The following is a 25302-nucleotide window of genomic DNA, read 5'->3' on the forward strand; positions in this document are numbered from 1 at the left end:
CGGTAGCGAGGGTCCAACAAGGTGGACAGCCAAAAGTCATCCCTCTGTCTGATGGTTATTATTCGGCTGTCGCCACGCAAGCAACCGGGCATGCTATGGGCCATTTGTGCCAAGGAATGCGAGGGACTCCCTTCCTCCATCTCCACAGCATACTGCCACGGTGCGTCTGGGTCCTCTGTCTCCTCCTCCTCTACCAGATGCTCCTGCTCCTCCACTCCTGTCCGCTGAGTGGAAAAACCACCCATTTCACTCAATAATTCCTGAGCACAAATGTCCTCCTCTACCTCCTCCTCTTCTTCCTGTCCTGCCCCCACAGGGGTCATGTGGCGTTGAGATCTGTGCGCCACGTCTACCGCACCCTGACCAGCCATTGTTAACAGCATTTGTTCCAGGACGTGCAACAGAGGAATGACGTCGTTTATCCCATAGTCCTGCCGACTCACGAATAGAGTGGCCTCCTCAAAGGGCCTGAGCAAGCGGCAGGTGTCACGCATGAGCTGCCAATGGCTGACATCGAAGTTACACAGGGGAGTACCTTTATCCGCTTGTAACATCAGGAAATCGGTGATGGCCTTTCGCTGTTCGTAAAGGCGGTCTAACATGTGTAGGGTTGAATTCCACCTTGTTGCAACGTCGCAGATCAGGCGATGCTGTGGAATTCCGTTCTGCCGCTGCAGCTCAAGGAGGGTGTGCTTTGCGGTGTAGGAATGGCTGAAATGCATGCAAAGTTTACGTGACATTTTAAGGATGTCTTGCAGTGGGATGGTGGATTTTAGGAACCGCTTGACAACCACATTGAACACGTGAGCCATGCATGGCGCATGGCACAACCTTCCTTGACGCAGAGCAGACACCATGTTCTTTCCGTTGTCGGTCAACATGGTTCCGATTTTCAGTTTGCGCGGAGACAGCCATCTGTCGATTTCTCTGTTCATTACACTGAGAAGTTCCTCCCCTGTGTGACTACGTTCGCCAAGGCATACCAGGTGCAGCACAGCGTGACACCGTTGCGCCCTGCACATGTGATATGCCGGTCGGGTAATGGGACTTGGCACGGGGGTGGCGGCTGAGGACACGAAGGAAGAAGAGGTGGTAGAGGCGGACATCTTTTGTGGACCAAGGACGTGCAAACGTGGAGGCAAAAGCGGCGTGACCTGTCCAAGTTGCTGGTGCGGCTGTGACGGCACCACGTTCACCCAGTGGGCCGTAAATGACATGTACTGTCCCTGACCGTAGTTACAGCTCCACACGTCGGCGCTGCCGTGCACTTTGGCAGAGACCGACATGCTCAAAGACTGGCCCACCATCTCTTCTACATGTGAATGCAGGGCTGGCACTGCCTTTTTGGCGAAGAAATGACGGCTTAGCACTCTCCACCGCGGCACGGCACAAGCCATCATTTCTCGGAAAGGTGCTGAGTCCACCACTTGGAAATGGAGGGACTGCAGCACCAGCAACTTGGACAGGAGGACGTTCAGCTTTTGCACCGTCGGGTGCGTGCTCGCAAACTGTTGTCTCTTGGAAACGGATTCCAAGAAAGACTGCTGACGGAATCCGTGAAGAGGAGTAGCAGGAGAAGGAGCATCTGAACGAGCGGAAGATGCCAACGAGCGACAACTCCCCTCAGCAGAGGTGTTGGAGCCTTGACTGGTTGATAGAGGGCGATTGACGTCGGGTGACGGAGCAAGTAACGGAGCGGGTGATGGAGCGGGGGCTGGGGCAGGCAGAACCGCCGTATCTTTATCACGGTTTTCCCAGGCCACCAAATGGCGACGCTGCATATGCTGCCGCAACGCTGTAGTCCCAACATGGGCCCCCTGGCCACGCTTGACTTTCTGGCCACATAGTCGACATACGGCTACGTTTACTTCCTCGGGCGGCTTGACGAAAAATTGCCACACTGCCGAGTAGGAAACTTTGCCCCCGATACTCCTCACTGGCTGACTGCTACTTCCTCCGTGCACACCGGCACCACTACTGGCCGTGGTGGTAGGCTGCAGTGGAGCTGGTGCTCTACTCCGTGGCCGTTTGCCTCCACTGACACTGCTGCGACCCTGCTGCCTCCTGGGCAACCCACCGACTGTTTTGCTCGCTGCCAAGCTGCCACCCTCTTCTCCTGATGATGCGGAAGCAATAGCCTGATGACGACGAGGCTGCCAAGTGCGATCAGCCTCATCATCATCAATTAGAGTCTCCGCCTCACTACTAGCCCCCTCGGCTGCGTGTGGGTCAGGAGACAGACCTGTCTCTAGACCGGCTACCGAGCCACTCTCCTCGCCACTACTTCTTCGCCTGGCTGCTGAAGAGGCGGATGTCTCCCTCCGTTCCTGACCGCCCTCTGTTAGCTCTTCCTCACTGTACAGTGGGGCTGAGCCCACAGCATGCGATACTTCGCTTGGTGAGGGAACACCAAAGGACAGGGGCAGGTCGAGGACACGTGATTTCAGTGGGCTTGCTCCCGGGCCATGCCAACTAACGGTTGTGTCTGACGTACCCACCGACCGTTGGCTGTAGGTGTCAGAGGTGACCTTGGAAGAGGAAGACGACCGAGCCAACCAATCGATGACGGCAGGGTTGTCGGTGGAGACACGACCGCTGGATGACACCGGGAGCAATGGCCTCTGGCTGCGACTAGTGCTGCCTCGACCCCTTCCTCTGCTGCCACGTCTGCTCGCTCCTAAAACATTGCCTCCTCTGCCACTCCTCTGCATGTTGTCTGACATACTCTTTAATTAAACGATTCTGTGTCCCTGAGTAACAATTCTGTGTCCCTGAGTAACAATTCTGTGTCTGTCCCTGAGTAACAATTCTGTGTCCCTCAGTAACAATTCTGTGTCCCTCAGTAACAATTCTGTGTCCCTCAGTAACAATTCTGTGTCCCTGAGTAACAATTCTGTGTCCCTCAGTAACAATTCTGTGTCCCTCAGTAACAATTCTGTGTCCCTGAGTAACAATTCTGTGTCCCTCAGTAACAATTCTGTGTCCCTCAGTAACAATTCTGTGTCCCTGAGTAACAATTCTGTGTCCCTCAGTAACAATTCTGTGTCTGTCCCTGAGTAACAATTCTGTGTCTGTCCCTCAGTAACAATTCTGTGTCCCTCAGTAACAATTCTGTGTCCCTCAGTAACAATTCTGTGTCTGTCCCTGAGTAACAATTCTGTGTCTGTCCCTGAGTAACAATTCTGTGTCCCTCAGTAACAATTCTGTGTCCCTCAGTAACAATTCTGTGTCCCTGAGTAACAATTCTGTGTCTGTCCCTGAGTAACAATTCTGTGTCTGTCCCTGAGTAACAATTCTGTGTCCCTCAGTAACAATTCTGTGTCCCTCAGTAACAATTCTGTGTCCCTCAGTAACAATTCTGTGTCTGTCCCTGAGTAACAATTCTGTGTCTGTCCCTGAGTAACAATTCTGTGTCCCTCAGTAACAATTCTGTGTCCCTCAGTAACAATTCTGTGTCCCTCAGTAACAATTCTGTGTCCCTGAGTAACAATTCTGTGTCCCTCAGTAACAATTCTGTGTCCCTCAGTAACAATTCTGTGTCCCTGAGTAACAATTCTGTGTCCCTCAGTAACAATTCTGTGTCCCTCAGTAACAATTCTGTGTCTGTCCCTGAGTAACAATTCTGTGTCTGTCCCTGAGTAACAATTCTGTGTCCCTCAGTAACAATTCTGTGTTCCTCAGTAACAATTCTGTGTCTGTCCCTAAGTAACAATTCTGTGGCCCTAAGTAACGTTTCTGTGGCCCTAAGTAACGTTTCTGTGGCCCTAAGTAACGATTCTGTGGCCCTAAGTAACGTTTCTGTGGCCCTAAGTAACGTTTCTGTGGCCCTAAGTAACGATTCTGTGGCCCTAAGTAACGTTTCTGTGGCCCTAAGTAACGTTTCTGTGGCCCTAAGTAACGATTCTGTGGCCCTAAGTAACGTTTCTGTGTCCCTAAGTAACGTTTCTGTGTCCCTAAGTAACGTTTCTGTGGCCCTAAGTAACGTTTCTGTGTCCCTAACTAACGTTTCTGTGTCCCTAAGTAACGTTTCTGTGTCCCTAACTCTCTCCCTCAATACAGCCAGGTCTGCCTCTGTTGAATGACTGGAGGCAAATGGAGAATTCTAAAATGGCCACCATTTATAGCTCGACCATTACACAGTGCTGACTGGCTGGCTGCTGATTGGCTAATGCGATCACATGTCATGAATGAATGCATTATGGGTCAGCGCGCCTTGTCTGCGCGCCTTCCCAGAGATCCCCGCTCTGTCGCCGCACATGTCGCCGCCATTTTAGGAAAAATTTCGATTCGCGCATCCGAAGTATGCTAATTTTCGGATTCGTCACGAAATTTTCCTAATATTCGAAACGAATTCCACTTCGCCTACTTCGATTCGCTCATCTCTACTAATTACTCAAGATATATGGTAAGGGAATTATTAAGGGTTGCTGTGGGATGTGGATATAGACTATTGGTTACATATGTTAGCAGATGTTTTGATGGAACTACAATTTCTGGTATTTATAAAATACTTTTCTTTTTTCTTTTTCTATTTCTATCTATGTTGACATGTATCATAATGCAAGAGTAATTGAGATGTAAGTTGTTGATATGTCTTGATATTGTACCATTTAGAAAATGGAAAATAAAAAATATAAAAAAGTGAAAATTTCAAAATGCACAGTTCCTATAAATGACATGCTGGGGGATGCCCTTAACTAGCCTGTAATATGGCACATTTGAATGATGTATACAACCTAATACAACATAACTAGCATTTACAATTTAAAAAAAAGTGTAGTTTAAAATGCTGATATTTGACAGCTCCTAGATGCTTTGTTTAGTTTTTAAGTGGCTGTTGATTCCTGTTATCTATACCAGACTCTTATCCTATATAAGGGTCTGGTATAGATGTTAATGGGGGACCCCACACAAAAAAAAAAGCACTGTGGGTTTCCCCTAAAAATACATACCAGATCCTTTTCCTTAAAGACGGTCTGATATGGATGTCATTGGGTTCACTTGCAAAAAAACAAGAAAAAAATACCAAAAATAGTATACAGCCTGGCATTGCCTCTTTCCAAATAACCCTACGTAGTCACTAGTGGTCAGTGATGTCAGCACTTGTTATCCCTGCTCTCTTTTTTACATGACCAGGGATTTCCTTAACGTAGTGCTAAGTCCAAAAACAAAAATGCATTCATTTTCATTTTTCAAGCTTTTTTATTTTATATACACCTGGTGATCCAGAAAGTTAGTCTGTTATTTTTCAACTTTCTTTAATAGGCCATGCTGTCCAGATAAAGTAGCAATTAGGGGGTTGAAACAAACTATTTAAAGGATAAGTTCACCTTTTGACAAAAAATAATAAATGCACATTTTTTAAAAATGTAAAAAAAGTGCTTATTATTTTTTGTTGCAGGAGTCTGTAAAGCATTGCACCTGCGATCAGCAAATCATTGGTGCCATGCAGGTCTCCTGCAGACCTGTCAGTATACTGGCAAGCAGATATACTGAGAGGAATAATCAATGAACTACCACAGTGCTCCACAGCGCCGTGGTGGTTCTTTGAGAGCTACAAGCAGACAGCTGATAAAGCTGTCAAGACTTGTAGTTCATTCATTCCCAGAACTGCCATCACAGGGTGGGGGGATCAGGCAGCAGCTGCAGCATTGAGAACATGTTACACGTTCCACCCTAAAATGGGTGGAACATGTAACATATTCCCAAAGGTGAACTTATCCCACTAACAAGGGGGATTACAATAATTAGTTTTTATTAATTTATGTAAAACCTTTAATCTGGAAAAAACTGTTGCTGTAACTGCTAAGTTGGAGTTGAGCTTCAATTTTTTTAGTCAAGGCCAACCTAGATGTGATAGTCTAACACTCTCCCCAGACTGACAATGCTGCTGTTCAAAAGTGTCTGCTTTACTACTTCATTCAGAATGCAGACACCCGAAGACAGGAAGTGTGTTACTGGCTGGATCACCAGGTAAATATATAGGAAAAACATCTAAAAAAATGCAGCCACCATGTCTAAGGATTGGAAAACTGTAATATACATGTTTTTGATTTGCAGCAGGTGCCAGCACCCAACGCTTCCTTAACCACTTCAATGCCAGACACTATCACTCCCTTCCATTTTTTTGTTACAGATAGAGCTTTCTTTAGGTGACATTTAATCAACACTGGGATTTTATTTTTTTGCTGTATAAACAAAAATACTGAAAGTTTTGAAAAAAAAGTTTTTCTTAATTTCTTTTATAAAGTTTTGCATAAAATAAATGTGCAAAATATTCTTCCATGACAAGCATTGACCAGTATTATTTATAAATTATGCAAATACCCATTTATGGTAACAAATACAATTCATAAAGTTGTACAGGTATCCATCTGTGGTATTTAACCACTTGCCTACCAAGTACTTTTACCCCCTTCCTGTCCAGGCCAATTTTCAACTTTCAGCACTGTTGCACTTTGAATGACAATTGCGCAGTCATGCAACACTGTACCCATATGAAATTTTTATTATTTTTTCACACAAATAGAGCCTTCTTTTGGTGGTATTTAATTGCCACTGGGTGTTTTACTTTTTGTACTATAAACAAAAAAAGAGCAACAAATTTGAAAAAAAAAGTTTCTTTGTTTCTATTATGTTTGAGGTGATTGTAGCCGTATTAGTGCGTTTGTGACAGAAACAATTGAGTACTGTCCGTGATACTTTTTTTATTTGCACTAACATACAATTTTGAGGACAAGCTTTCAGGGTATGTCCCCTTCTTCAAGGTCCAAGCAGTACTAAGTACATAAGTACTTACTCAGTACATAGTACTGCTTGGACTTTGAAGAAGGGGACATACCCCGAAAGCTTGTCCTCAAAATTGTATGTTAGTGCAAATAAAAAAAGTATCACGGACAGTACTCAATTGTTTTTGCTTCTATTATAAAATTTTGCAAACAGGTAATTTTTCTCCTTCACTGATTTGTGTTGATGAGGCTGCACTGATAGGCAGCACTGATGGGCACTGATAAGGTGGCATGGATAGGCAGCACTGATAAGGCTGCACTGGTGGGCATTGATGAGGAGGCACTGATGATGCTGCACTGATAGGCGGTAATGATGGGCACTGATAGTTGGCACTGATGGGTGACACTGATGGGTGGCGCTGACTGACAACACTGACTGACGGCACTGACTGGCGGCACTGCTGGGCACTGATGGGTGAAACTGCTGGGCAGCACTGATGGGGGGCCCTGCTGGGCACAGATGGGCACTGCTGGGTGGTACTGCTGAGTGGCACTTCAGGGCACTGATCATCAGTGCCCTGATGATCAGTGCTGTTCTACTCTGTGACAGCTGCAGGTCATCGGTAGTGCTTTTCTCATGCTGTGACAGTGTGAGGAAAGTGCTGCCAATAATTGGTAACTGTATTTACTCGATGTTCTGCTGTGTCATTGGACACAGCTGATCATGAAAAAAAAGGCTGCTGTGACTGGCCTATTTCCTCACCATGTGATCAGCTGTGTCCGTAGGACACAGTGTTCATGGAGATCGCCGGGTGCACACCACTGGGGGTGAGCGGGAGGGCGCGTTCTAGGAGGACGTCATATGACACCCTCCCAGAACTGGACAACTGTGCTGTAGCCATAATTCGGCTATAGCGTAGTAAGGATGTGGTTAAAACAGTAGTAAAGCCAGCTTGTTTATTTATACGCCCAGGTAAGTCTATAACAAGGCTTACCTAAAGGGGACAGTAAATATCTTCTAAACATGCACTGTTTAGGAAATATTTACTTTAGTAGCACCTGGTGATGTCTCCGGAACATGTGCACTGCGCTGCGGCATGGTCATGATTCCAGCATGCATGTGCAGGAGCGACGTCATCGTAGCTCGGCCATTCAAGACCAGGCAAAGATGGAAGCCCTGTCAGTGGTGACAGAAAGCTGCTGGAGAGCTTCCTTTTAAGGTAAGTCTGTTAGAATGTGCTAGTATGCAATGCTCTTAACTTGCAGGGGGAAGATTTTTTGTGGGTTTTTTGCAGTTTACTACCACTTTAAATATGGTTCATAATATCATGCTGCGGCCAACTGTGGCAACCAATAGTAACCAAGGACCATTGTTCAAAGCTCCAATATTCTCCCTTGCCTCAGGTAACACGCAGAGATTAAACAAATTATCCTACATAAACTGTACCTGCTTATCTACACATCATCTCTCAGTGATGAAAAGCAGGGGACAGGGATATGAAGTCTCACGCTGCAGAGCTCAGTGAGAAGAGCTCTGAGCCCTGATTGGAGGAAAGGCACCCTCCCCCTCTTCACAGTACATGGGGAACAAGCACAGCTGTGGCTGTCAATTACAGATTGTGTGCTGGGGCGCTCTTTACCTGTCAGCAATCGTCTCTTGAAGTCAGGAAAAGCTGTCAGAAGTGACTCATGCAGGTAACAGAGGAATGAGGCAGCAGAGAGAAATCACACTTAGTGCTCTGGATTGAGATAAGTACACTGTACAGTATATAACCTGAACCAAAACAGTTCATATATGCATTTGTACTTCCAAGCTAGGACTAATTTTAACTTCCTTTATAGTGACTTATAAAGCTCACTGTTAAAGTCCTACTGAAGTACAATATGGTGTTACTGACCTACAAATTTTTTAGTTCGTTCCACCTGTACCCATCCTATATTTACTGTAGAAGTACATATTTGTAGCAGTACATATTACTGAAAATGTTATTTTCAAAAAAGTATTTTTTTTAGTTATAACACCACCCAGTTAATAATATACTAATGGAGCCAACAGAACTATTACTCCTACTAGTGTAAATATTAAGATTCCTGACTTTCTGAAGTCTTTGACTTTAATGCTTTTTGATTTCCTGACCCAGAATAAGCGCACAGACTAGAAAGTCAAAGGGAAGTCAGTACCCATGATCTGCACACTTGTTAGTAACTTCAAGTACTAAAGCCATTGAGTCTGTATTCCTTCATTAGAAAGACAACCTTCATTAGAAAGGATTTAGATGTATTTTACCTGGAATTGGCCTAAGTCCCTGAACATGCCTTAATACCAGCCTCCTGTAATACCCTGCACAACAGCTCTGTGGAAGAAGGGGAGGGTTAGCACTCTGAGTTCAGTCCATTATTTTCTTCACAGTGCTGTCCTTGAACCATCTTACAAGAGAGGTGATTAAAGAAAACCTCTTCAGTGTGTTTCTACTCCATCATCCACTCACAGGCTGAGGTGGATCCTGAAGCTGCTGTAGTGCTTTAATGCAGTGTAGTTGGTCTGAAAAAAAGACTGGCTGAACAGAAATCCAAACTCTTTTCTCTTGACAGAAAACAGTATTTAATTTAGTTGTTTGCTTGGGGTTTAGTATTAATTGCACAGGAAAAAAGTAACTGGATGGTGTTTCCATATTGAATTTAGAGTCTATATTGTGCTCTGATTCAATATCAGATACTATTTTAAACAAATTTACTTTGTAGAGTTTTCATATATAATATAATATTTATTATTTTTAGAAAATATTGTTTTTGTTTTTTAGTATCATTATGGGTATCATCATCAACATCATCACATAATCATCTTTTTTTATTTTGGTCTAAAATACAGTATGTAACTGTTATATCGGTTTTACAAATATGTATCGCATAGCTTCTACAAATACATTTGTAAAATTCATAAGAGTATAATTATATAATTTAAATATATTTATACGGTCAAACTCTTTTAGCATGATTCATTTCATTTTTTTCTTTTTCTTTTTTTTTTTTTTTTGCTTCTCACTAATATAATTTTGACCTTGAAAACCATAATATCTGCTTCACAGTGAAGCCTCAGAACAAAGAGATTCATTTCCATTCCATCACTATGGTTACACTTTTTTGGTGTCTAGCAACAGCATTGGAAGTGTTGAATATATAGATTCCCCAAGAGGCTAAGAAGAACTTTGTACAGCATTTAGTTTTGATTAAATCCTTCAGTGCTGGAGTGGCCTGGAAGACTGCAGCACAGTGAGATGTCTTTCAGACTCTAATTATGTGGCAAATATACACAAGGAATGCAAAGAACACACATAGCAATGAACTGGAATAATGTCTATAATTTGTTAAAACATCAGCAAGTTAAATGTGCTGATACACCTCTAATTGTGTAAGACTAAACAATCAGAACTGATTTTATGGGAGAAAAAAATTTAAGATAGGCATTTAAAGTAAAAACCAAATAATTAAAATCTTATATAAACTTTCATCTGCAGCTTTTGTTAATACAATGCCTGGTATTACTGCCATAAAGGTATTTGTTCAGACAATTATTGTTTTGGGGTGACAGCTTTTTCCCAGTTGTGTTCTTGCACTGCCCCCCTGTCAATGCATACCTGGTGAAGACTACACATGACCACACCACACACGTTGCACAGGCATGTCCACCTTTGTCACTTTTAGGAAGCAGGTCCAGATCATTGATATGCAGCTGACACTACAGCAAATGCATGCAGACTAGAAACAGGGGAAGGAGGCTACAGGAGATCAGTAGTGCTGTGATGCAAATTAAAATGAAAGAAAAACATGAAAACAGAATTTTATGGGGAAAAAAAGACAGTAATGATTTATGAAACACAATGATTTCTAGTTAAGCTTTAGATCTACTTTGAAATATATATTTAATTATGCACTTAAAGTAGTTGTAAACCCTTACATACACCCAGCGAAGGGACTATCTTCAGGTGATACACACAGATGAAACATATTTGCCTACATATGTTGTAGCTGTAGTTCTTCATGTAGTTGTATGTGCAGTTTTCTCTTCTCTATATCTGTTCAAAGTGCTGATTTTTAAAGCATGTCTGAGAGTTAGAAAAAAAGGGGGCGGTGGGCTGAGAGCTGAAGTTACACTCTGCAGAGCTCACTGAAGAGAGTTCTGAGAGCTGATTGGAGGAACGAAACACCACACTCCACACAGCTCACAGGAACAGAGATAAAGCTGTTAATCTACTGGAGCCCCCAACCCATCAAAATTTTTCTTTCGGTGTCAGGAAAACATGTCAGAAGTGACACATGTTGATAGCACAGGAATGAAGCAGCAGACAGACAAATACACACTATAGAGGGATATGCTTTGTTCATATTCTATTTCTGAGGCTTACAACCACTTTAAGCTCTAGTAGAATTTCATTTTGTTTGACTTTCTAATCATTAATGGGGCCAAATTAATGTTCATTTTTGGATGCGGTGGGGAGAAATTGTGAAGAAGTAGGATGGAAATGTTTTCTTGAACAAACAAATTTCTAACAGTGTGGTTTTCATTTAGGAAATACATTTTATTACAAAATCAAATGATAAAAGCAAGCAACATTTTAAATTATTTTGGAATGACATTTGTCCAGTCACTGAATCTACAAAGAATTTTTCTGTGAATGTGAACACAAATGAAAACTTCCATATCAATTCAAAACTACACAAAGTGTTTTGATTTGAGTTTCACTTTAAATAAAGCAGATATCCAGGTTGCACTAATGAAATGCGCATTTTGGACTAAATACTATGTGGTTGAATATGATACTTCTTAGACCATAATTATTATGAACATCTTGAAGACACTGGTATGTAACATATACTGCATGAAATAGCCAAACCACGCATAATAAATTACATGGCAATGGCAACATTTTCAGCTGCTGTAAGAGCTAAAGGAATTAAACAATATGGTGCCCAAAATTTCACAACTGACATGTCTGATTGAAAAGCATTCCCATAGAAATCAATGAGCCCAAATTCACATCTAAGACAGAACGCACTGCTCAGCAAACTGACACAAATCTTTTTAAAGATTTCTCACTGAGTTCACACTATGGTTGCACCGCATATATGTGAACAGGCACAATGTTAATGAAATCAATGTTATTTCACATGTCATCCAATTTGCACATATATGAACTAATTGTATGTGGTTTTATGTAATTTTGTAGCCAACAATTGGTGGTTTTAGCATCTGTGTGAAAATTTTAATAATTGCCCTGCAAAGTAATTAGAGAATAGAATACATTCATTTCCACAATATATTTCAGTTAATGCTACCCTGCTCCTATTAATCTGAATTATATTGAAGTTTGTAAACCCACTTTGTGAAGCTCCCCACACATTTACATCCTTGAATTCTGTGAAACACATTCACTATGTCCTATAAGTAGGCACTGCTGTGTCACACATTTCACAGAGCCTGCCTTCTGTTCTACAGAGGGCCTGAGAGGAGGAGTTTCAGGAGGCAGAGTCAGTGCAGAGATCACTGCTTGCAGGCCGTAGGTATCATGGGATATGCAGTCCTTAGAAACTGAGAGTAAACAGCAGAGGAGAAGCTGCAAAGTGCGCAGGGAATCCAGGAATGGCCAGCAGACAGGCAGGACTCACAACATGAAAGGAAATTTTTTCAAGCAAGCGTATATTAGATTGTCAAACATAACTATTGTTTGTATTGTTATTACAATGTTGATGTTATAAAATGAAAGTGTACGCTGTGACCATAAAACTACTTTAAAGCCACATGTAAGGAGTTTTTTTTTTTTTTTTTTAAAGGACTATCACAGTTAATTTATAAAAGACTATTTTAGTATTGGTTCATCATTTTAAAAAAATGAAAACATAAACTAACACTAAACCACCTCCCCACTCTCCCAAACCTTGCTGTACTTACCTCTCTGAATGTTGACCTGTCAGTGCCATTGCAGCTGGTCCAGCAGTCCAGGGATTTGAAATCCCCACTTTTCTGCCTCTGTGCAGTGCTTCCAGGATGTACTAGAGTGATTTGCTGTATCCACCTAGAGTGTATCAACCCAGAACCATGTCCCAGAACCTGGCTCAGCTTCTCAGCGATCCACCGAGAGCCTGAGCCAGCCCCTCCTTCCCCCTTCACAGCCCAGCGCACCAGTGAGCACAGGTGGGGCAGAGCAGAGGGAGAAAATTGAAGGATTGCGGTCTTTGATTGCTCAGTTTTCTGTGCCGAGTTGGCGGAGGACAGATGCAGCATTGGATCAATGTTGCATCCACCTAGGTGAGTATTATGGGGGTTTTTTTCCTCAGCCCATACTTCTCTTTTAATTGTTGTAGTGTAAGGACAATTTGCCATTATAGATAGTAAAGCTGGCCATAGATAGATTTTTTTTGCTGATCAGCCAGCCCACTGATAAAAACAATTAAATGGATTCCCCCATTCACACATAAGGCAATCCTCCCCATTGTGTTATTGTATTCTGAGAGCAGGGATTCCTGAGGCAGAATGCACTGCTCAGCATTATAGTCGATCGGCTGCAGTGCTGATTGAATTAAAAATTTCCAACATTCCCAGTCATAGAAGGTGGTAAGTAGATTGACTTCTTTCTAGTGGGAACAGCTATAGATGGTTCAAAATTTGTCCGGTCACTGGTGAACCGACTAAATTTAGATTCATCTATGACCAATGTTTCATTGGAAAGTGAAAACACCACTCGAACAACCACATTTTCACTGTCCTTGCTCCTAAACAAAAGGCACTGGACTGACAACGCCAAAACATGCTGTGCATATTAAAATATACAAACATATAAATGACAACATAGCAACAAAATAAATTCAATGTAATAAATCATTTGACAGCAATTCAAAACATACAACATACAGCAAGTACTGTTGTTTAACTAAATGTTAAAATAAGAAAGATGAGTGATGCACACATATTTTATTATGTAATTAAACTCTTGATTTTAGAGAGTGTGTTAAAAAAAAACAAAAAAACATATGAGCAATAATTCTGTTGTTAATGAAAGAGGAAAATGGCCAGATTTGGTGAAGCTAACAGGAAATCCGCAACTGCTCATATACCCACTAACCACAATAATGGTGCACCTAAAGGTATTACTCAATGAAATGGCTCATAGCTGAGATGGGAATATACTTTCATCTGGGCTAGAGAACACCTAGATGGAAAACTAGTCAGTTCAGACCATAAATCTAGTCAACAAACCCAGTAATTAAATAATATATATTATACATTATATATATATATTATACATGATTGAGATATATATATTTACATTGTTCCAAGGTGGACCACTATACCTATGTATAACTTACTAATACTCAAATTAATTAATATATATATATATATACCATGCCTAGCCAATGGACCTGGAAGCTGGAAATCAATTAAATAGATCCCTCCACTTGCCTCTGGGTCTCGTGCGAGCAGCTGCTCTCCTGCATTGCCATTCAGAGAGCACAGGGACCTTGAAGCAAGTGGGAGATCTACTTCCGTGATTTCCAGTTTCCAGGGGCATCAAGCTGGACCAATGTAACTATGTATAACATACCAGATGCCTGTAAAAATTAAAAAAGTCAACAGCTACAAATACTAAGGCTGCTGACCTAAAAAAAAAGTCTTATAAGGTCTATGTTGTACAGCCAGGTTACCCAGATAGAGTCACAGAGACATTGCTTTAAAGAGTCCATGTTTGTGCAGCTTACAATATTCTGTAGTGTATTCAGGTTTTTTTGTCATCCTGAACTAAAAAAAGAGAAAATAGAAAGAAAAAAAAATCGAAAGTCATAGTTTATGTCTGTTAGACACTGTATTACAGCTATGCAACCACTTAGCATTGTGCTAACAATGTGTTGAGGAATAATTTCTGCTTTGTTTCAAAGAGTTTAGTAAAGTATTTTAAGTGTTTCAAGGACTGCCCTTACTATGTTCAAAACACAAAACAACACTACCTTAGCATTTTGTGCATCCTATTTGCATTGCCTTCTCTTCAAAGGCACAATTAACTCAAATAAATTATTGAGATAACATAGTGTCAGAGACATGAGGTTGTTTATATCTGACAAATGAACAGTAGTTGAAGATGAAGAGCTTTATGCAGTGATCAAAATTAAAACAGTGCAGAAATGTGGCTGAAAGATGTTTCATAGGAACTTCACTTCTTAAGGCTGGATTTCATAGTAATAAAATAGCTAAGACCAGGGCAATCCTTTAGATATGTCATATAAGGAATTTGGGAAATCAAGTACTGTAACTGAAACAAGTAGGGACAGTGGGAGGAAGGTTCTGATTAAAATAAACTCTTTGTTTATAACCTGGCAACATACCAGACAGTTGACTACATATTTATTGCCCATAAGCATCTTCTCTTTAGTAGGTACAGTATATGTCATGAATGAAGCATAAAGTAGATATAAACTTTAGGGCCATTTTCACATAAGTGGTCATGGGAGGTAAAAATAGGGCAGCTGAGCTGCCTTTTTTCCACTAACATCCCCCCCTCTCCCAACCTTCCATCTAAAAGGGTAAAATACAGTCAGAGGAAGCTGTTCACATGCCATGGCTGTACTGCTTTGCGTCACAGCTACAGTAAAGTTAACACAGCTTGCCAAGTTGACAGGCAGCACCACCTATCAAATTCAGCCACTGAAGTCAAGGGGCCACGCTGAGCCCCTTAAGGCGCAGTAGCCCAATTATAAACACAGCAAAATGCTTTTCAGACTGTAACTGAATTACATTTTGTATGCTAAAGAACTGTGTATCATACACAAATGCCTTTTGGTAAAGCATTTGTTTTTCTTTTTTAAATATTTTAAATCAGTTGCTGCTGGTCTGTCTGTATGCTTGCACCCCTGCAAGAGCTGCATTGCAGTTCTCAGGAAAGGTTTCCTGAAAGTTACAACAATGGAACATGCTTGTAATCTACATCACAAGCCCATGTGACATGATGGCAAAGTGGATCAATTGGTAGTCAAGGACAGAGTGTTGTCACCCCATAATAGCAACCTTCATGGCATAATCACCTGGTATATTTTAATGAAAGTGGCAGATTTGATATTACAACAACATATTCATTCTTATATGAGGATTTATTGTTGCATTCACACATTTTTAATGCAAGAGGGATATTTAAAAACAAACCCATTGGTGCCTCCTTTCATTCATTTTCTTTGTATATAAACACACAAAATCTTTTTTGAAGTAAATAAAGGTTGCACCCTTGAAATATGATTTTAAGGCTCCTTCCATATGGAGCAGAGTCCGCTCCAGTCAGTAGGGGATCTGTGAGCAAGTCCCCTGCTGAATCAGAGCTGAACAGGATGGATGTCAGGTTTTTTACATCTGTACCCATTTAGTTTGTGCCCAACAGACATGGGGAGACCTGTGACAGCTCTATGGCAACCAGGTTTAAATGGGCTCTCTTGTCCTTTTACACCAGGCTACCTCCAATCCGTCATGTTTAGGTCTGCAAAAACAGAAAAGGATGCAGTGCTTTGCCATTTTTTCTTTCCAGACAGGGACTGACTCGGAGGTAGTGTTTTGCCTCAAAACAAAGTGTTTTTAACACTACTACAGTCGCTCACTAATACACGGATTAGGCTTAATAAATATTAAAGCAAAACATGATTTATTGAATAAATTCTGTTAGTATAATAACATAAGAATTGTCAGAATTGCAAATCATATTTAGATCATATTATAGCAAGAATAAAGCATCAATACATCTCCGGATATTGTATCATCACCCACTGCCCAGTGACTGGGGGACTCCAACAGTCAGCAAAGGGGAATCCGGGAAATCACCGCAAAGCACGTCTGCCGCATCTTCAATGAGTCCCAAATTCCCCTAGAATCCCCCGTCTTTTATATACATAGTTTGATATGTCTTTATCTACTGCCATGCGCAGTATCTCCTGGTTATATAACGTCATGTATGATTCTGCGGAGTAGTTAGAGGCAACGCGTGATCGGCTGTGCCATCACGCGTAGTTACCTATTTTGATGGAATGCACATCTGGTGAATATCAGCCACATCTCTGGTTTCAACTGGTTTTAACTGGTTTATTGTACACTTCCAACATGTTATTTTGAACTCCAGTTACCCATCTAATGGTTATAATCGTTAGCATTATGACAGTTGAGTGTCAATCACTTCTCATCCATACATCCTATACACTCATGTCACATATGTATCACAAGGTAGTCAGATGTAAATGGGCACAAGATCATCAGTCTATAGGGCTGCATGGAGTTTCTGATCAGGTTTGCCCGAAAAACTGACAGGCAGACCTGATCAAAAAACAACTAATTAAAAATGTTGCGATAGTCCTTAAAAATAACCAGTGCAAAAAGTATATAAAGACAAACCTAAAGTGATCACAATTGGTAACTTCACAAGTGAACTCAATTATGCAACTCATACAATAATCAATAGACTCTTTTAAAGTCCATGTAATCCCATCAGCATGCAAATTGTCTGTGTGCTACATCAGTGTTATACCACCACAGACTGAAACATAAATCTACTTAACAGATGGTTAGACCATAAATGAAAAGAGGCCTAACAGCGCTCAGATCGGGCCAGGAATGCCGATGGATACAACACAGGGACCCCTCTGCCACTTAGTCACAGCCAAAATGCCTCAGTCACATAAAGAAAGCACAGAGGAACTCCATAGTGTAATATTGTAATCACACCATTTACTATAAAAAGATTGCTATACTCACAAATTATTGCAGTAAAGACAAGCATGTAACAGCGTGCTGCTTCAGTTCCAGATCTTCTGAGCCCAGTATTACCTGAAGATCCCATTATCCTCTTCAAGAGAGCACAAGGTGTGAGCAATACAATTGCCCCTAATGTTATTGAACAACCTAAACACGTATCTAAAAAGGTTTCTTTCCCTATAGGAGATGTCGAGTTTGTAAATGCATAGTTGAGAATACAGTTATGACTAAAGCATTTTCTTCTGAGACAACTAAAAAGGTTTATAATATTAACAAATTAATTACCTGCTCTTCCTCTCATGTGGTTTACCTCCTGAAGTGCTCGTGTGGCCTACAATATACAGGTGTATAGATAATATAAGAAAGGGCTTCCAGTGACCTAGTCTCTCTAGGCAGTTTGCCTCTCACCAAGCCAAAAATCCAGCTTTTTGGAAATTGGTAGTCATAAACTAATTTAATGCCTCATTGTGGTGCTAGTAGGAGTAAAGGGAGATTAACACCCAGAAACATGCTGGATTTTTGAGATGAAAGCTTATTTTTCCTTCGGGTTAAATGTAGAATGGGACTTGAATTGATTCATAACCAATAGTTCATAGTTCCATCATGAAATATTGGGTTCTGTATATTCTTTTATACTTTTACTTTACTTTTACTTTGTATATTGTTTATACATTTTATCTTTTTTAATGTGTTAGCCATTGTAATATATATATATATATACAGTGGGGCAAAAAAGTATTTAGTCAGCCACCAATTGTGCAAGTTCTCCCACTTAAATAGATGAGAGAGGCCTGTAATTGGCATCATAGGTAGACCTCAACTATGAGAGAGAAAAAAAAATCCAGACAATCACATTGGCTGATTTGGAAAGAATTCATTTGCAAATTATGGTGGAAAATAAGTATTTGGTCACCTACAAACAAGCAAGATTTCTGGCTCTCACAGACCTGTACCTTCTTCTTTAAGAGGATCCTCTGTCCTGCACTCATTACCTGTATCAATGGCACCTGTTTGAACTTGTTATCAGTATAAAAGACACCTGTCCACAACCTCAAACAATCACACTCTAAACTCCACTATGGTGAAGACCAAAGAGCTGTCGAAGGACACCAGAAACAAAATTGTAGACCTGCACCAGGCTGGGAAGACTGAATCTGCAATAGGCAAGCAGTTTGGTGTGAACAAATCAACTGTGGGAGCAATAATTAGAAAATGAAAGACATACAAGACCACTGATAATCTCCCTCGATCTGGGGCTCCATGCAAGATCTCACCCCGTGGGGTCAAAATGATCACAAGAACGGTGAGCAAAAATCCCAGGACCACACGGGGGGGACCTATTGAATGACCTGCAGAGAGCTGGGACCAACGTAACAAAGGCTACCATTAGTAACACACTACGCCGCCAGGGACTCAGATCCTGCAGTGCCAGACGTGTCCCCCTGCTTAAGCCAGAACATGTCCAGTCCATCTGAAGTTTGCTAGAGAGCATTTGGATGATCCAGAAGAGGATTGGGAGAATGTCATATGGTCAGATGAAAACAAAATAGAACTGTTTGGTAGAAACACAACTCGTCGTGTTTGGAGGAGAGAGAATGCTGAGTTGCATCCAAAGAACACCATACCTACTGTGAAGCATGGGGGTGGCAACATCATGCTTTGGGGCTGTTTCTCCGCAAAGGGACCAGGATGACTGATCCATGTACAGGACAGAATGAATGGGCCCATGTATCGTGAGATTTTGAGTGCAAACCTCCTTCCATCAGCAAGGGCATTGAAGATGAAACGTGGCTGGGTCTTCCAACATGACAATGATCCCAAACATACCGCCCGGGCAACGAAGGAGTGGCTTCGTAAGAAGCATTTCAAGGTCCTGGAGTGGCCTAGCCAGTCTTCAGATCTCAACCCCATAGAAAACCTTTGGAGGGAGTTGAAAGTCCCTGTTGCCCAGCGACTGCCCCAAAACATCACTGCTCTTGAGGAGATCTGCATGGAGGATGGGCCAACATACCAGCAACAGTGTGTGCCAACCTTGTGAAGACTTACAGGAAACGTTTGACCTCTGTCATTGCCAACAAAGGATATATAACAAAGTATTGAGATGAACTTTTGATATTGACCAAATACTTATTTTCCACCATAATTTGCAAATAAATTCTTTCCAAATCAGCCAATGTGATTGCCTGGATTTTTTTTCTCATTTTCTTTCTCATAGTTGAGATCTACCTATGATGTCAATTACAGGCCTCTCTCATCTTTTTAAGTGGGAGAACTTGCACAATTGGTGGCTGACTAAGTACTTTTTTGCCCCACTGTATATATATATATATATATATATATACATATATATATATATACAGTATATATACACTGTATATATATATATATATATATATATATATATATATATATCATGCCTTAGTTCATCTTATGAGCAAGTTCCACTTCCTTTGCTTTGTCAGTTTCATCAGGTAGTTTTAAGGAATGTGAGTGTTATGTTTATTTTTGGCAACAGGATGGTGCTGTTACTGGTACTCTGTGGCAATATATTAATTTCTTAAAGTGGTTGTAAAGGAAGAAGGTTAATCACTTTAATGTAGTCTCTGAATTAAGGTGTCACGATCAGGGGTCAGGCTTAAAGACCAGTTGCAATAGCAGTGGAAAGTCTCACACTGAAACCAGCAGGATAGATACACAGGCAGGTCACCGTAGCGGATGATTGGGCTCACCCGAGGTGCGGAGTCTAAGTACCAACCGGTGTTCACAAGAGCTCCTAATGGTGGAGATGGATTTGACTGCGTGTTAGCACCAGGTCGCAGTCCTCAGGATCACCCCACCAGGAGGTGAGCCAGCAATGGTCCAGTAGTGTATTAAGCAGGTAAGACTCAAACAGAAGCGTAGTCAGTGAACAAACCAAAGGTTGGTAATGAGCAGTAGAAGGTTGAGATCAGACAGAAGCGTAGTCAAGGAACAAGCCAAGGTTCAATAATGGGTGGTAGCAAAATATGAATGACAGCAGAAAAGGCAAGGAGCAAGATTCTAACTGGAGAGAGCACAATAATCTGGCAAGCAGGAAGTGAAGAGACATGGCTTATATCAGGACGTTCATGGGAGGAGCAAGGGGTTCAAGGTTCATGAAAAACAAGGTCCAGGCAGGATCATTCAAATAATTGTCAAGGGAGCTGTCCAGTTTTCCAGGGGGTTCAGCAAGAAGAAACATTGCCACTCACCGCAGAAGGCCCAGGATTGGACCCAGGCTTTAACATAAGGTGAAAAATCTTCTGTATTCAGCTCCCTCCTCAGCCCCCTTAAATACTTACCTGAGTCCAAGCGTAATCTCCTCTCTATCTGGACGGAGAGGCAGCAGCCATTGACTCCTGTTGCTGTCAATCACAGCATGTGAGAAGAGAGTGGGGGTGGGGCCGAGCTGCATTGCGTTTGTCAATGGATACACAGAGCTCAGCTTGGGATCAAGGCCACACAGGTGTCGTCATAGCCGCTTGCTAGGAGGAGCCAGGAGCACTGGTGGGGGATCCTAGAAGAGCACAATCATGGCTACTACAGTTGCAAGAAAAAGTATGTGAACCCTTTGGGATTACGTGGAGTTTTGCATGAATTGGGCATAAAATGTGCTCTGAACGTCATCTAAGTCACAACAATAGAAGAACACAGTCTGCTGAACATAATACTACACAAACATTAGATGTTGCCATGGTTTAATTGCACATAATGTGTAAACATTCACAGTGCAGGGAGGAAAAAGTATGTGAACCTTTGGACTTAATAACTGGTTGACCCTCCTTTGGCAGCAATAACCTCAACCAAACGTTTCCTGTAGTTGCAGATCAGACCTGCACAACGATCTGGAGTAATTTTGGACCACTCCTCTTCACAAAACTGTTTCAGTGTAGCAATATTCTTGGGATGTCTGGTGTGAATCGCTCTCTTAAAGTCATGCCACAGCATTTCAATCGGGTTGAGGTCAGGACTCTGACTGGGCCACTTCAGAAGGCGTATTCTGTGCTGTTGCAGCCATTGTTTTGTTGAATTACTTGTATGCTTTGGGTCATTGTCCTGTTGCATCACCCATCCTCTGCGGAGCTTCAGTTGGCGGACAGATGGTCGTACGTTTTCCTGCAAAATGTCTTGATAAATTCTGGAATTCATTTTCCCATCAATGACAACAATCCGTCCAGGCCCTGAGGCAGCAAAGCAGCCCCAAACCATGATGCTCCCTCCACCATGTTTTACAGTGGGGATGAGGTTTTGATGTGTGTGTGCTGTGCCTTTTTTTCTCCACACATAGTGTTGTGTGTTCTTCCCAAACAACTCAATCTTGGTTTCATCTGTCCACAGTATATTTTGCCAGTAGTGCTGTGGAACATCCAGGTGCTCTTTTGCAAACTTCAAACGTGCTGCAATATTCTTTTTGGACAGCAATGGCTTCCTCCGTGGTGTCCTCCCATGTACTCCATTCTTGTTTAATGTTTTCCTTATTGCAGATGTGTCAACAAAAATGTTAGCATGTGCCAGAGATTTCTGTAGGTCTTTAGCTGACATTCTGGGATTCTTCTTTACCTCATGCAGCATTCTGCGCTGTGCTTTTGCAGTCATTTTTACAGGATGACCACGCCCATGGAGAGTAGCAACAGTGATAAACTTTCTCCATTTGTAGACAGTCTGTCCGCATGGACCCATGAACATCAAGGCTTTTGGAGATACTTTTGTAACCCTGTCCAGCTTCATGCCAGTCAACAATTCTTGATCGTAGGTCTTCTGAGAGCTCTTTTCTGCGAGGCATGGTTCACATCAGACAGTGCTTCTTGAAACCAGTAAACCCAAAACAGGTGTGTGTTTTTTAAGGGCAGGACAACTGTGAGCAACACATCCAATATCATCACACTGATTGAAGTCAAGGTTGGCTCACTCCTGGCTCCAATTAGCTCTGGGAGAAGTCATTAAGCTAGGGCCTCACATACTTTTTCCTCCCTGCACTGTGAGTGTTTACATGTTATGTGCAATTAAACCATGGCAACATCTAATGTTTGTGTAGTATTATGTTCAGCAGACTGTGTTCTTCTGTTGTTGTGACTTAGATGGTGTTCAGAGCACATTTTATGCCCAATTCATGCAAAACTCCACGTAATCCCAAGGGGTTCACATACTTTTTCTTGCAACTGTATGTACAAAACCATTGCACAGAGCAGGTAACTATGACACGTTTGTTATTTTAAAAATGTAGTTTTGCAATCACTTGAATAAAGATTATTGTGTTTATAATATCTTTGTAAATATGGCCTTGTGGCCATTTTTAGTGGCTGGTTATTCTCCTCTTTTGAAAAATGTTTTATAATTTTTTTGGCTGAAACTGATTGAAGGCATGGCTTCTCCCAATACATCGCTTGTCATGAAATGTGTCAGATGAAGGAAGCACTGATGTCATCATGCCTTCTCAGCAGAGTGGCATGCTATTACAGGCTTGTCTTTACTACAACATTTTGTGAGTACATATTTCTTTTATAATAAATGGTGTGATTATAGAATTATACTATGGAGTTTCAGTGTTCTTCATTTATGTGACTGATGCGACTTTGAGGCATTTTAGCTGTGACTATGGGGTGGGGGTGTATCCATTGGCATTCCTGGCATGATCTGAGTCTGTTAAACCTCTTTTCATTCGGGGTCTAACTATCTGATAAGAAGGTTTATGTGTCAGTCTGCGGTGGTGGAACACTGAAGCAGCACAGTGATAAATACAAATTTCATGCTGGTAGGCACATATGGACTTTAAAAGAATCTTTTGATTATGATTGTATGACTTGCATGAGTTCACTTATGAAACTACATATGGTGTTCACGTTTTGGTTTGCCTTTATATGTTTTGCACTATTTATTTTTAAAGGGACAGTGCAACATGTTTATTTAGTTTTGATAGCTGCATCCAGAATTGTCAGACAACTCAGACCAGAATTATTCTGACCTGCTGATATCCAAAATCCTGAGACCCAACTGGGAAAGCCTTAATAGCAAGGAGAAGGACAAAAGGGATAGTCCACAAATCTTTACCCCATGTACTATGCAAGCACAATCCAGTGGTGCCACCCTCCCTGTAGCTTGCCTCCCTTTACCTTTCTGTGCTGTTGTCACTATGACCTACAATCTTTGCTCATTCACTAAAATAAACCAATAAGAAAGTGAGGAACTGAGGAATTTGCAGTGCAGAGAAGCCAAATGCGCCAAGGGACCCAACAATTATTTTGTGTTATGCTCTTTCACCTACCCTCATACACTTCCCATCAATAGCATTATATTTTTAATTATAGTTAAAATTGTTGCTGTTAGCTGTTTTAAAAGACATTTACAGGACTTACTAAAACTCGATCTTAGATCGCCTCTAAATGTTTAAAGCTCCTGTTACTGAGACAGCAAGGGACTGGGGGTTGAATATGTTTGGCTTTGATATGTCCCTTTAATGTTTTATTTCTTATAGTACCACATCCATCTGGTCTCAGCAGAAAGGGGAGAACCAGGATGTGAGTGAGGCTGGACCCTCCCACCCAGCAACATCTTTAAATCATGCAACACTTGCAGAATCATAGAGTCAGGATCCTTGGATCTTGCTATCTTGCTACTCGACATCTATCTATCTTGCACACTTTGTATAGCTATACTGCTCTGTCTCTCTATATGTTCCTATCATCATATAGCATATCTCTCTGGATAGCTGTCAGTCTATCTGTACAATGTCCTATCTATCTACGTCTATTGTCCTAATCTCTCCATCTTTCTATACATTGGTCTATAAAATTGTTTCTTGGTCTGGGTGGTCTGTGTATGTGAGCTTGGACATGCTAGTGCTCAAGAAGTATCCACAATATCCACTGAAGACCACATAGTACTGCTGCTGACTATCAGCATCAAGCAGTGCCACCACCCAGAGACATCTTCAATGATCACAGTGATCCTTATCTTTCCTTCTGCCACAGCATCCTGCTAATATTGGAAATGTCAGTCAAAAGAGCGCTGTACTAGCCAGCGATGATATATATATTTCCTGACCTGCAGGTCAACTAAACACAATAGTTATCCATCATCTAGGACCCAGAGTGTCCTTTCATGGTCTATCCTCCCCTACTGCCATGCAGACATATCTACTTTGGCTAACTCCTCCCTGCTCCCCCTCAGTCATATGGCAGCTGCACCTTTTACACTATTGCCCATTCCACTAAGCCCTACACAGGTGATTTCTCTGTCCCTGACTGATTTTTTGCAGGGACATTTTCGACCTGTTAGGGTAAGGCCTGCTTTGCCAATGAATGTCAGCCTTACCAAACATGCTTGAACATAGCCCTACATATTTAGGCATGTTGAGTAATGCTTCCCTTTACTAGGATTGTAAGCCTCTATGCCAATGATTGAAAAAAACATACATATTTAAACGTGTGTGGTAAGGCTTTTATTTAAAAAGCTGTCAGTCTTACCACATGCACTTAAACATAGCCATACCTTTTGATGCATGTGTGGTAATGATCCACTTCACTGGCAATGAAAGCCTTACCTCACAAGCTTAAATACAGTCATACATGCGTGTGTGGTTGGTCTTCCATTCCTAGTGAAGGGCAGCCTAACCACACACTCTTCCAAAGAGCTATAATTAAACACTACACAGCAAATAAAATATTTTAACATACACATTATTATTGGGCTAGTACTTTACGCAAGATACCTTTAATGTTTACTAATTAACACAGATATTTATATATCTGTGAGATTTATGTTATTCAAAGACAATGGGTTGTT

This window comes from Staurois parvus, unplaced genomic scaffold, assembly GCF_062004578.1.
Source record: "Staurois parvus isolate SC_StPar_1 unplaced genomic scaffold, SC_StPar_1.0 ptg001264l, whole genome shotgun sequence".
Classification (NCBI taxonomy): domain Eukaryota; kingdom Metazoa; phylum Chordata; class Amphibia; order Anura; family Ranidae; genus Staurois; species Staurois parvus.